The 10,412-nt window shown below is 40.7% G+C and overlaps 1 long non-coding RNA gene and 1 pseudogene across 1 annotated transcript in view; one reads left to right on the forward strand and one right to left on the reverse strand.

Annotated features, from left to right (window-relative positions):
* The window catches only part of LOC107742004 (uncharacterized), an 18,282-nt gene that overhangs the window by 1,745 nt on the left and 6,125 nt on the right, over positions 1–10,412 (forward strand). The window contains exon 2 of the long non-coding RNA XR_001640265.1: positions 9,813–9,825. This is a non-coding gene — a long non-coding RNA (uncharacterized LOC107742004). The remainder of the gene's footprint in view (positions 1–9,812; positions 9,826–10,412) is intronic.
* On the reverse strand, positions 5,766–10,285 carry LOC107742002 (gastrula zinc finger protein XlCGF57.1-like; annotated as a pseudogene).

Genomic DNA, 10,412 nt, shown 5'->3' on the forward strand with positions numbered 1-10,412 from the left:
ACTACTTATAAGTGGTCTTTGACCGCTTTAAGTAAAGTAGCATAAGAAAAATGGCAAGATATGAGACTTATAATACATTATAACTATGAGAAATATAATCCATTGTAAAAGTGGATGCAACGTGTTCATTGTGTTCAAACTTGATGTGCTGTTGTGGTAGGCCAGTTTCAAATCGCATATTTGGCACACTGCCTTTGTCTTGTCCTCACTCAATTTAAAGTGCTCCCACACAGCTGAGGTCTTCGGCACTTTTGTCTTCTCTTCCAGATGAACTGAATCATGATGTTCATGACGTTCACTCATGGGCGATTCATATTCAAGCGCGAATGAGAACCGTTTCGTGGGGAATGCCAGGTGTTCGAGAAAAAAAAAGAATGTTCGAATCTCAAAATTGAAAATCGAATGTCAACCCACCGAACGAATATTCGAATATTCTGGTCCAGCCCTAACAACAACACAATGTGACACCAGGGCTTTTAAGGTGTGCCTGGGATCAAATGCACCAATCAAGATGGGCCAGTCATTAGCCTGCAGGAGCCAATCAGCACTGTATCTGGACACAAACACTTCCAAAACAAAAGAGAGAAAGAATCGAGAGAATACAAAACAAAGGGTTGTAACACCCAATCAGTGCCCAGTTATCTCGTGCATGGGGTAAACAGCAGGAGGTAGCAAGACATACCGTATAGAGCTAACAACTATCCTCAAGCAAAGTGGCAAGGCAGGGACAATCTTTAAGAGGCCATACTGATGAAAGTGGGAATCTGTATCAGCCCCTGAAACTTAGGGCAGAAGAGGATGACCCCATTTTATTGAAATGGTTAACAGATCGCAACATTGCATACACAAGCCCTAAATCACAGAATGAAATCCTGAACATTATGGCCAATACTATAATCTGAGGAATTGCAAGTGAGATTAGGTCTCCAGCCCTTATTCAGTTTTCTATAATAGTTGATGGCACTTTTATTGTAAACTATTTCAAAGACATTGCAATAAATAAATGGTTTTGAAGAAGAATATTTTGGTCAATTTAGTCAAAGACTATAGAAAACCCAAGACGTGTCACTCGTATAGTTTTGAATGCGGAAAAATGCAACGCGTAATATGGCGCCATGGCTTTGAGATCACTTCCCGTCACGCAAATGTTGTGGAAGATGCAACAGGCACCAATCACCTTTGGGGCGAACAGTGGCCTGATCCCCAAGGCCCTCAAGAAAATGGCATGCCAGCACGTCTTTAACATCCCGAAGGTGCGCTCCATGATGTTTCTTGCTTGTTGTATCGGGCTGGTGGTGTAATATGGCCGCTCTATCAAACAAAGCCCGCCTTCTGAGCAAAAGAGCCAATCGCTAATCGGTAAAGTCAGCGCATCACTGCAGCTGCCGTTAGAATCCCGGTTGCTATAGAAACAGTCAGCGTTCAGAGATGTGCGCTCAGGACTGTGTATGCGCACTGGCTGGTCTAGCCTGAAAAATACGCTTTTTTAATGCTATTGGAGCATAAGGAACAATATTTATGAGGCAGTTGTTGTCAGATTTCATTGGTGATTTCAAATTTAATCGTAAGCTTGGTGAACAGTTTTGGAGAATTTGATGTATAGAATGTGATCATCCAAAGGTCAGTGGTGTTCTGGAAAAGTGTGGACATAAGGAGCTGTTGTTCACATCAAGGGAGTGGAATAAGTTGAAGGAGGTGGTGGACGTCAGTGGATCACCATCAGTGCTGTTGTTCCATTGGTTCTTGCTCTAAATCACCACTTGGAGAAGCTGAAGTCACAGGTCTGCTTCTTAAGTGGCCTAGTCAAAAGTTTGCAAGCATCCCTCGTCAAAAGATTCCTTGAAATATTCATCAGTGTGAAAATGGCAAGTGCTAAAGACGAAACCCCTGTACCATTTTCAGACCCAGTCTATCTAAAAGCGGCTGTCTTGGATCCAGCGTTTTCACTGCAGTGGATGGAGCACCATGTGCTGGTCAGTCCTGAAATCAAGGATTTATGTGGTTGCACAAAAAGTGAAGGGTAAATATCACACTTAAAGTCTGTGTAAAGGCAATTCCGAGAATTGTTTCGAAACAAATTCTAAATGTTAGAAATGTTTTGCAGAAAGCACGTTACAAAGACTGTAAACTATGCAGTATTGATTTGTGTTATGCAGTTAGACCGTTAAATAGGTTTTCACCATTTTTATGAATTTTGAGCGGGGCTGAAATCATGTCTCGAATCTCGATGATGCACTGGAGCCACCGAGCATGGCCCCTCGCCTAACACTAGAGGTGTGTTCGACTTGAAGAAGCGCTGCCCAGTCCGATCAGTGTGTGACATCAAAGTACAGTGAGAGCTATAGAGAGCAGACGCTCCTTATGCTGTCGAATCGCTATCACGCTGCTTTGTTGTCACACACTGATCGTTCTGCGCAGTGCTGCTTCAAGTCGAACACACCCAACCGTGTTAGGGGCCCCGCAATAACCTCCAGGTGCTGAGTTGCGTTGTCGTATCATGTGTCGACTATTGCCAGAGATATTGTCAAACGCATCAAATATTGGCAATATTAAGAGGATTTAGCATTTCCAATTAATGTAGGCCTGTTACCTTGTTATTATTATTATTATTATTATTAGCAGGGCCGTGCAGAGACCTTTGGAGGTGCAGGTGCTCAAAGTATAAAAGGGGCACATGGAGCACGGCTTAAACCGCTTAAACACATTGCATTACACCAAATAATGTTCTTTTTAGCAACATCATATGACCCCTTTAAACATTCAAATTTGGCTGGGTGGCTAATAACACATTTTTATGTAGTGTGACAAACTCAGAACACATATTTAATATTGCTTTACATGGACTCTAATGATTTTTTTAACCTTAATTTCAACTAAATGATTGAAACAATAATAGATTTTCATTGTAATTAACTGCATAATTAGCAACATTGTAATAGTTATATTTGCCTGTTCTTTTCTTTTCTGCTGTGAATATCCTTTGCCAGATTTAATCTTGGAAGATGCTGCTGAGTTTGTGCAGGCTACTTGTTTTGAGTCTGAAGATCAAGGGTGTCAGCAGCCTGAAGAAGAGACAAAGGAAAAACACTGGGACCACACCAGCACATCAGTTAAGTCACTATCTTGACTTATCTGAAGGACAGAATGCCCTGTTGTTCTGGGCTATGAACAGGAACACCCTTCCAGTGGCCATCAGGGTCTTGGCAGTGCCTGCCTCTAGTGCCCCAGTAGAGCGCGTTTTCAGCCATGGAGGCATCATACTACGACCCCATCGCGCACAAATGAGTGACAGACTTTTGGCCAATTTGATCTTTTGCAAATGCAATGCACCATAGGGCCCAGAAAAAAGAATAATCACTGTTACGGACACAAACATTCATTCATTCCTTCACTCACAAAAACTTGTAGTATAAAGTTTGGTTGCACAGTTTTTAAATGATCTTCATGAGTTTGTGTGTATCCATGTTGCATGTTTGGCAAGTATGGTAGCAGTAATTTCTTCTGCATCTGCATTTCTTTTCACATTAAAGTTGATGACTTGCAACTCGACTTGGACTTGCCTTTCTTGACTCGGGACTTGACTCGAGACTTGAATGCAAAGACTCGAGACTTACTTGTGACTTGCAAAACAATGACTTGGTCCCACCTCTGAGATGTACTATAGTAGATATAGTATATCTTATGTAAGGTACAGATTTTTTTTATGTCTGTAAAGTTGCTTTGAAACTATGTATGTTGTATACAAATCAAATGGACTTGATCTCATTATTGGGGTTGTCTTCAAAAACACAAAACTAAAAAAACTGCCACAAAAACAGGCAATTAAAGTGATTTGATTCGGATTAAAAAGCAGCTGCTTCAATAGGATGACTATAAAAAGGGGTGGTGGAGAAGCTCATCCTCAGACAGCTTACTGTAAGGTGCATCACTGTGTAGGCTACTTGGCTATTGTGTTTGTTTGCTTGATTAACCCATGGATCCAGACATTTCCAAACAAATTACTACTTACAAAACCTCAGGAACATACCCTGATGGTCTAACAAAAACAGGGAAAAAACACTTTCAGAAAGAAGGTAAGATGAATACAGCACAGATAGCCTCAAGTGTCCATTTTGTAAGAGAAAAACTGTAAGAATGTGGATATTACATTGGATAAATGTTGGTTTCTTGTGTATTTTATTGTTTTACTAGGTTACACAACCCTTTGTACTGGTGGGGATGTACGTTATAGGTGAACTCACAGCTACTGGAAATGGAAATCAGTACATCTTGTGTTATAGTAGACTACCTGACGAAGTGGCCCCAGGCATAGCCACTAAAAAACAAAACGGCAAAGGCATCAGTTCCATGGCGCGGAAACTTAAAACTGCTTACCTCAAGCTCTTTCGCAACTTCCTCTTTTTTTCAGCACATATAAAAAGTACAACTGCCAAACTGTGCTTTTGTCATGCTCTTTTTGTTCAAGTTGAGTGGCTCAAACACAGAGTATAGAGGAGCGTCAGACAGAGTATAATCAGAATGAGACTTCTGAGATCTAACAGCCATGACCTTATTTCTGAAAAAACTTTCCAAAACGTTCGCAAAGGGAAACAGAAGGCTCAGGGAAAAGTCAGTGGTGGGATAAAGGACGTGAGGTTTGTGCCGATTTTGAGTGCTCAGATCAGAGAAGTATTTGGACTCAGAAGCCTTAGCTGCCCTTTGGAACATAGTAAGAAAATTTTTCATAATATATATAAAGGCCAATTCACACGGCACCGACAAACGCCAACAGACACGATTTGGCATCGGATGCTCAACTTTAAGCGAACTTATTCCCGAGACATGTAGAGCCATCTATCAGGTTCTCAAAGAAAGACATCTTAAGGTATGCATTCCGATCCTCACCACTTTGGTTTAATCAATATGTCAATTTATAATTACCTTGTTGCAAAGAATAAGCGGGAATCCGTTCTGTTCTTCTCGTTTGAAGTATGCGCATCGTTATGGGAACTGTCCGGTCAGGTGGTGCTGAACAAAGCCAGTGCGGTCAACGCTACATAGTTCAATAATAGGGTCAGCGCTACCCTTACGAAAATTAACCAGGGTATTACTGCAAATAAAATACGAATGGCAATCGATACGCCAAAAAATAAACAAATAAATATGATTGGAGATCTGTGATTTAGGGACTACAACGGATGTAAATATGGAGCTGCATACTGGCTTGAAGAAGGGCGAGGGGACAGTATTTGATGTATTTCAAATTGTATGTATTGTAGGTGGTGTGGGTCTTCTATTGATCTTAACTGATGCTCTATATACTGACAAAAGGCATATATGCTGTCATTCTTGGGTGGCTGCAGATTCTGGTGCTTCTTTGTCAGGACTTTAAGGGTTTCATTTATTGCCCCAAGAATGGCAAGGTCTTGGGCTTGTGCAGGATCAGATGAATATCTTCTCTTACTACGCCTTTTTTTCTCCTTTAGGCTGGACCTCTTCCTCCTTGTCTTCCCTCTCTTTTTCTTCCTCCTGCTCTTTATCATCACCTCTGTCATCACCTTCACCCTCTTCAAGTGAAGTAGTAGTCCTTCGGCGTCTTTGCGAACAGATTTAGGTTTGTTTTTTTAACCACAATTCCTCTGCTACCAGAGGGAAAATATGGAAGATCTTCTGATTTGATTTAGTTTATTTGCATCGTACATATTTCTCCAGTAAAACACATAAAAAATTCTTAATGCATGTGCATTTGTAGGAGTTTCTCTTTCAGACACAACATTTATGGGAGGAGAATATTTAAATAAATCACGCAACGTGGTTTGCATGGTATTTGTGCCATAATTTAATGTCCCAAAAAAGCGTCTTAACTTATTTTGTGCTTGACATGCTGCAATAGTTGCTGTCGGAGGACAGAGAGACATTATCAGAATATCCAAGCACCATTATTTGTAATTTGCGCTGCTCTTGGTAGATTGCGTCGGTCATTATGGAAATGAGCTGCTGTGTCAGTAGATCACCAGAGAACTTTCCGCTCCCATCAATGCTTTTTAGAATTTCTGACTCTCTAATTTGCCCTATTTAGTAAATCTGGCCCTTCTCCTGCCACAACTGAAATGTCCCATACATGGCAGAGATCCACTCCAACACTCTAATGCTGTTTTCACTTATGTGAACCTCAAGGTTTGCTCTAAAAAGTCTTTCTACAGTGAGGGCACATGGAAGGCTTCTCTCCAGTGTGAGTTATTACATGATTCTTAAGGTGTTTCTTGTCTGTGAAACTCCTTCCACACTGATGACATGAATCTTCATGTGGTACTTGAGGGCTGCTTTATTTCTGAAACTCATTCCACTGTGACCTCACATAAACGGCTGCTCTCCAGTGTGAACTCTCATGTGCCTGTTTAGGATTCCTTTTTGGATGAAACTCTTTCCACATTGCTGGCAGGTGAAAGGTTTCTCTCCAGTGTGGATTCTTAAGTGTTCTTCAAAGTGTCCTTTTCGAAGGAAACTCTTTCCACACTGGGGGCATGTGTAGGGTTTCTCTCCAGTGTGATTTCTTATGTGCTCTTCATATTTTCCTTTTTGGCTGAAACTCTTTCCACATTGCTGGCAGGTGAAAGGTTTCTCTCCAGTGTGATTTCTTAGATGCCCTTCAAAGTGTCCTTTTTGGCTGAAACTCTTTCCACATTGCTGGCAGGTGAAAGGTTTCTCTCCAGTGTGGATTCTTATGTGCTCTTCAAAGTGTCCTTTTTGGCTGAAACTCTTTCCACACTTGGGGCATTTGTAGGGTTTCTCTCCAGTGTGATTTCTTAGATGCCCTTCAAAGTGTCCTTTTTGGCTGAAACTCTTTCCACATTGCTGGCAGGTGAAAGGTTTCTCTCCAGTGTGGATTCTTAAGTGCTCTTCAAAGTGTCCTTTTCGAAGAAAACTTTTTCCACACTCGGGGCATTTGTAGGGTTTCTCTCCAGTGTGATTTCTTAGGTGCCCTTCAAAGTGTCCTTTTTGGCTGAAACTCTTTCCACATTGCTGGCAGGTGAAAGGTTTTTCTCCAGTGTGGATTCTTAAGTGCTCTTTAAAGTGTCCTTTTCGAAGGAAACTCTTTCCACACTGAGGGCATTTGTAGGGTTTCTCTCCAGTGTGATTTCTCATGTGGTAATCAAGGTTTCCTTTTCGGTTGAAGCTCTTTCCACACTGTTGGCAGGTAAAAAGTTTCTTTCCTGTGTGAATTCTCATGTGGACTTTAAGGTTTCCGTGTTGATCAAATGTTTTTCTACACTGAGGGCACGAGTAAGGTTTCTCTCCATTGTGAATTCTCATGTGCCTATTAAGGCTTCCTTTTTGAGTGAAACTTACTCCACACTGCTGGCAGGTGAAATATCTTCTATTTCCTCTCTTTTGCGCCCTTTTCTGTAAGGAGGTTGTTTCAGTCTGTGAGCAACTAAAAGATTTTTCTTCAGTTTTGAAATCATGCTGATTCTTGTATTGATCTTCCTCTTTGATTTCATTCAGTCCTTCATTCTCCTCTTTAAGTGCCATCAGGTCTAAGGAAAAAAAAGACAAAAGTTAACCCCAGTTTAATGGTTTATATGTCTTGATGTCTGTTGCTTTGTGCCATCAAAACCAACATACAACTGGATCCTATACTCATTAAGCTACTGAAATAGGTGCTACATGTAATTTGAGAACACCTTTTCAATATTGCTAACTCTTAATTTTCTTAAGGACATGTCTCAAAAATTGTCAAGGAAAACGAAGGAATGTCTCAAAATTTGTTGTAACTACTTTCTCCACCCCATCAAAGTTCCATCCCAAACCTCTTCATGGTGTCGGGGATCAACTACGGGGGATCACGGGGATCAACTACACTTCGGGGCTAAACCGTAGGCTAAGGTCTCAACCATTCGTGGTTGAGCCCAGGGAGGACTGAGGGAAAGACCTGGCCACCTACCCTCGGATTATGGCCAAAAAACTTCAAAGAAATGCAAACAACTACGTCTTCAAATATGGCATCGGACAGTGGACCCTCCAGGCTGGACAGTGTCCAAAATGTAACTGGAGAAGAGCGAGGATGTGCTCCCAGTAGACCAGCTACTTATGACGTGGTTGAGACAAAACTTCCGGGACGCTCAACTGCTGATACCAACAGGATCGAACAGAACTGCCTGCGCTGCACCAAATCAATGAAAATTGGCACATGGAATGTATGTGGTATGGACCTTGGAAAGCTACAGATTGTTCAAAACAAAATGGACCGAATGAAGATTGACATTCTGGGGATAAGCAAACTCCACTGGATAGGATGGGGCTTTTTCCAGTTGGGGGACCACACCATCTATTACTCAGGAAAAGATACAGTCCGGAGGAATGGTGTGGCCTTCATTATCAGCAGATCAGTGGAAAATTATCAAACATTTAATGACCAGCTGATCGCCATCAGAATTCGAGGTAAGCCACTAAACATCACCATCTTGCAGGTTTATGCTCCAACATCCAACAGCAATATATGAAACTATCATTGAAGAATTCTATGCTGAAGTTCAGGAAGCAATGGATCAGACACCAAAAAAATATATTATTGGACTGGAGATTTCAACACCAAAGTGGGAAGCCATGTCGAATCTCATGTTATGGGCAGCTGTGGCTTGGGCGAGAGTAACTAAGCCGGAGATAGTTTAGTCCAATTTTGCCATGAGAACCAGCTGTGGATTACCAACACTGGCTTTAAGCAACCAAAACGGCGTCTCTACACCTGGCTAGCACCAGATGGCATATGATTATGATTATAATGAAAGAGTTTTTGCTTTGTTTTATTTTGTTAAGTATTAATTTAAAGCTTTCTATAGAAATATTTATCATGTCTGTGATGCTTGGTCGTTACTTTAAAAAACAACAGGCTCTCATACTAGGTTGTTCGAAAAACACATTATTTTTCACATATTTTACATTATTACAACACCTCTCTCCCCAGTCTGGCATGAACGGCTCCCATATTTCCTGTAGCAAATGAAGGCACGCCTTCTGAAATACGAAATGTGCTGTGATTGGTTAGCTGGGCCAGTGTGTGCTGTGATTGGTTAGCTGGGCCAGTGTGTGCTGTGATTGGTTAGCTGGGCCAGTGTGTGCTGTGATTGGTTAGCTGGGCCAGTGTGTGCACTGTCAAAGAAACCTGGGCTTCCATACCACCTCAGCAGTGCCACAAACTGATCACCTCCATGCCACGGCGAATTGAGGCAGTAATTAAAGCAAAATGAGCCCCTACCAAGTATTGAGTACATGTACAGTATATGAACATACTTTCCAGAAGGCCAACATTTCACTAAAAATGTTTTTTTTATTGGTTTTATTTTATTGGTTTTTGTTAAATGTGAGCCAAAATCATCACAATTAAAAGAACCAAAGACTTAAACTACTTCAGTCTGTGTGCATTGAATTTATTTAATACACGAGTTTCACAATTTGAGTTGAATTACTGAAATAAATGAACTTTTCCACGACATTCTAATTTATTGAGATGCACCTGTATATGTGAACCTGGTGTAAAAGGCCGCCTCACATACAGCTCACAAAATCAGGCTGTGTGTAAGCTATTGTGCAATAAATGCACAATTGTCAATACAAAATTGCAGTACATGATCAAACATTTAGATGAGATAAATATATATTTTCGAAAAATGTCTAAAAAATTCTCCCACTCCACCCCTCAAATTAAAAAAAATCCCCTCTCACAAAAGTCACCTAAGAGGGGAATTCATTTTCAAAAATGAAATTCAGGCCCTGAATAAATGTCTAAATGGAAACGCACTTAGTTTTTTTTATGTAACTGTAACGGATTACAGTTACTAGATTTTTGTATCCTGATTACGTAACGCCGTTACAAGTATTCTGTTACTCCCCAACCCTGCCTATGCCTTCCGCAGATGATATAAATACACATAAAAGACTTTCAACCAGCATAACAAAAAATGTTTTTGAACCAAATCACGACCTTGCCTTTAAAGCAAACTGAACCGAGACCATCTTTCGGTGGTCTAATGTACTGATAAAGTACGTTTTTTTTGTCATTTCAACAGTTCTAATTTGTGTCACTCACAAACACTCAAACAGTTTGATTAAAGTCGTCTATGATGCAGTTCATTATAAAAACCCTTTGTTAAATGAAGAACAAATATAGACAAACGTGCATTCATTGTATTTTTGAGTTCAGCTTTGAGAATGAAAACCGACCTGTTTGTTCCTCAGTATCTTCATGTTTGACTCTGAAAGCTTCTTCAATCTTCATGTCTTCACTCTCCTCTTTAATAAACACCATCTTTATAATAGTGTGTCTCTCAGTCGCTTCAGCAGGAGTTTTTCTGTGTTTAAGATCAGAATAATTAACGAAGTAAAATAAACCCAATCTAGATCTCTGGGGTGTCTCAATCAGCTCCCTAGTTCAG

Source organism: Sinocyclocheilus rhinocerous, unplaced genomic scaffold (assembly GCF_001515625.1).
Source record: "Sinocyclocheilus rhinocerous isolate Xijiao unplaced genomic scaffold, SAMN03320098_v1.1 scaffold6217, whole genome shotgun sequence".
In the NCBI taxonomy this organism is placed as follows: Eukaryota; Metazoa; Chordata; class Actinopteri; order Cypriniformes; family Cyprinidae; genus Sinocyclocheilus; species Sinocyclocheilus rhinocerous.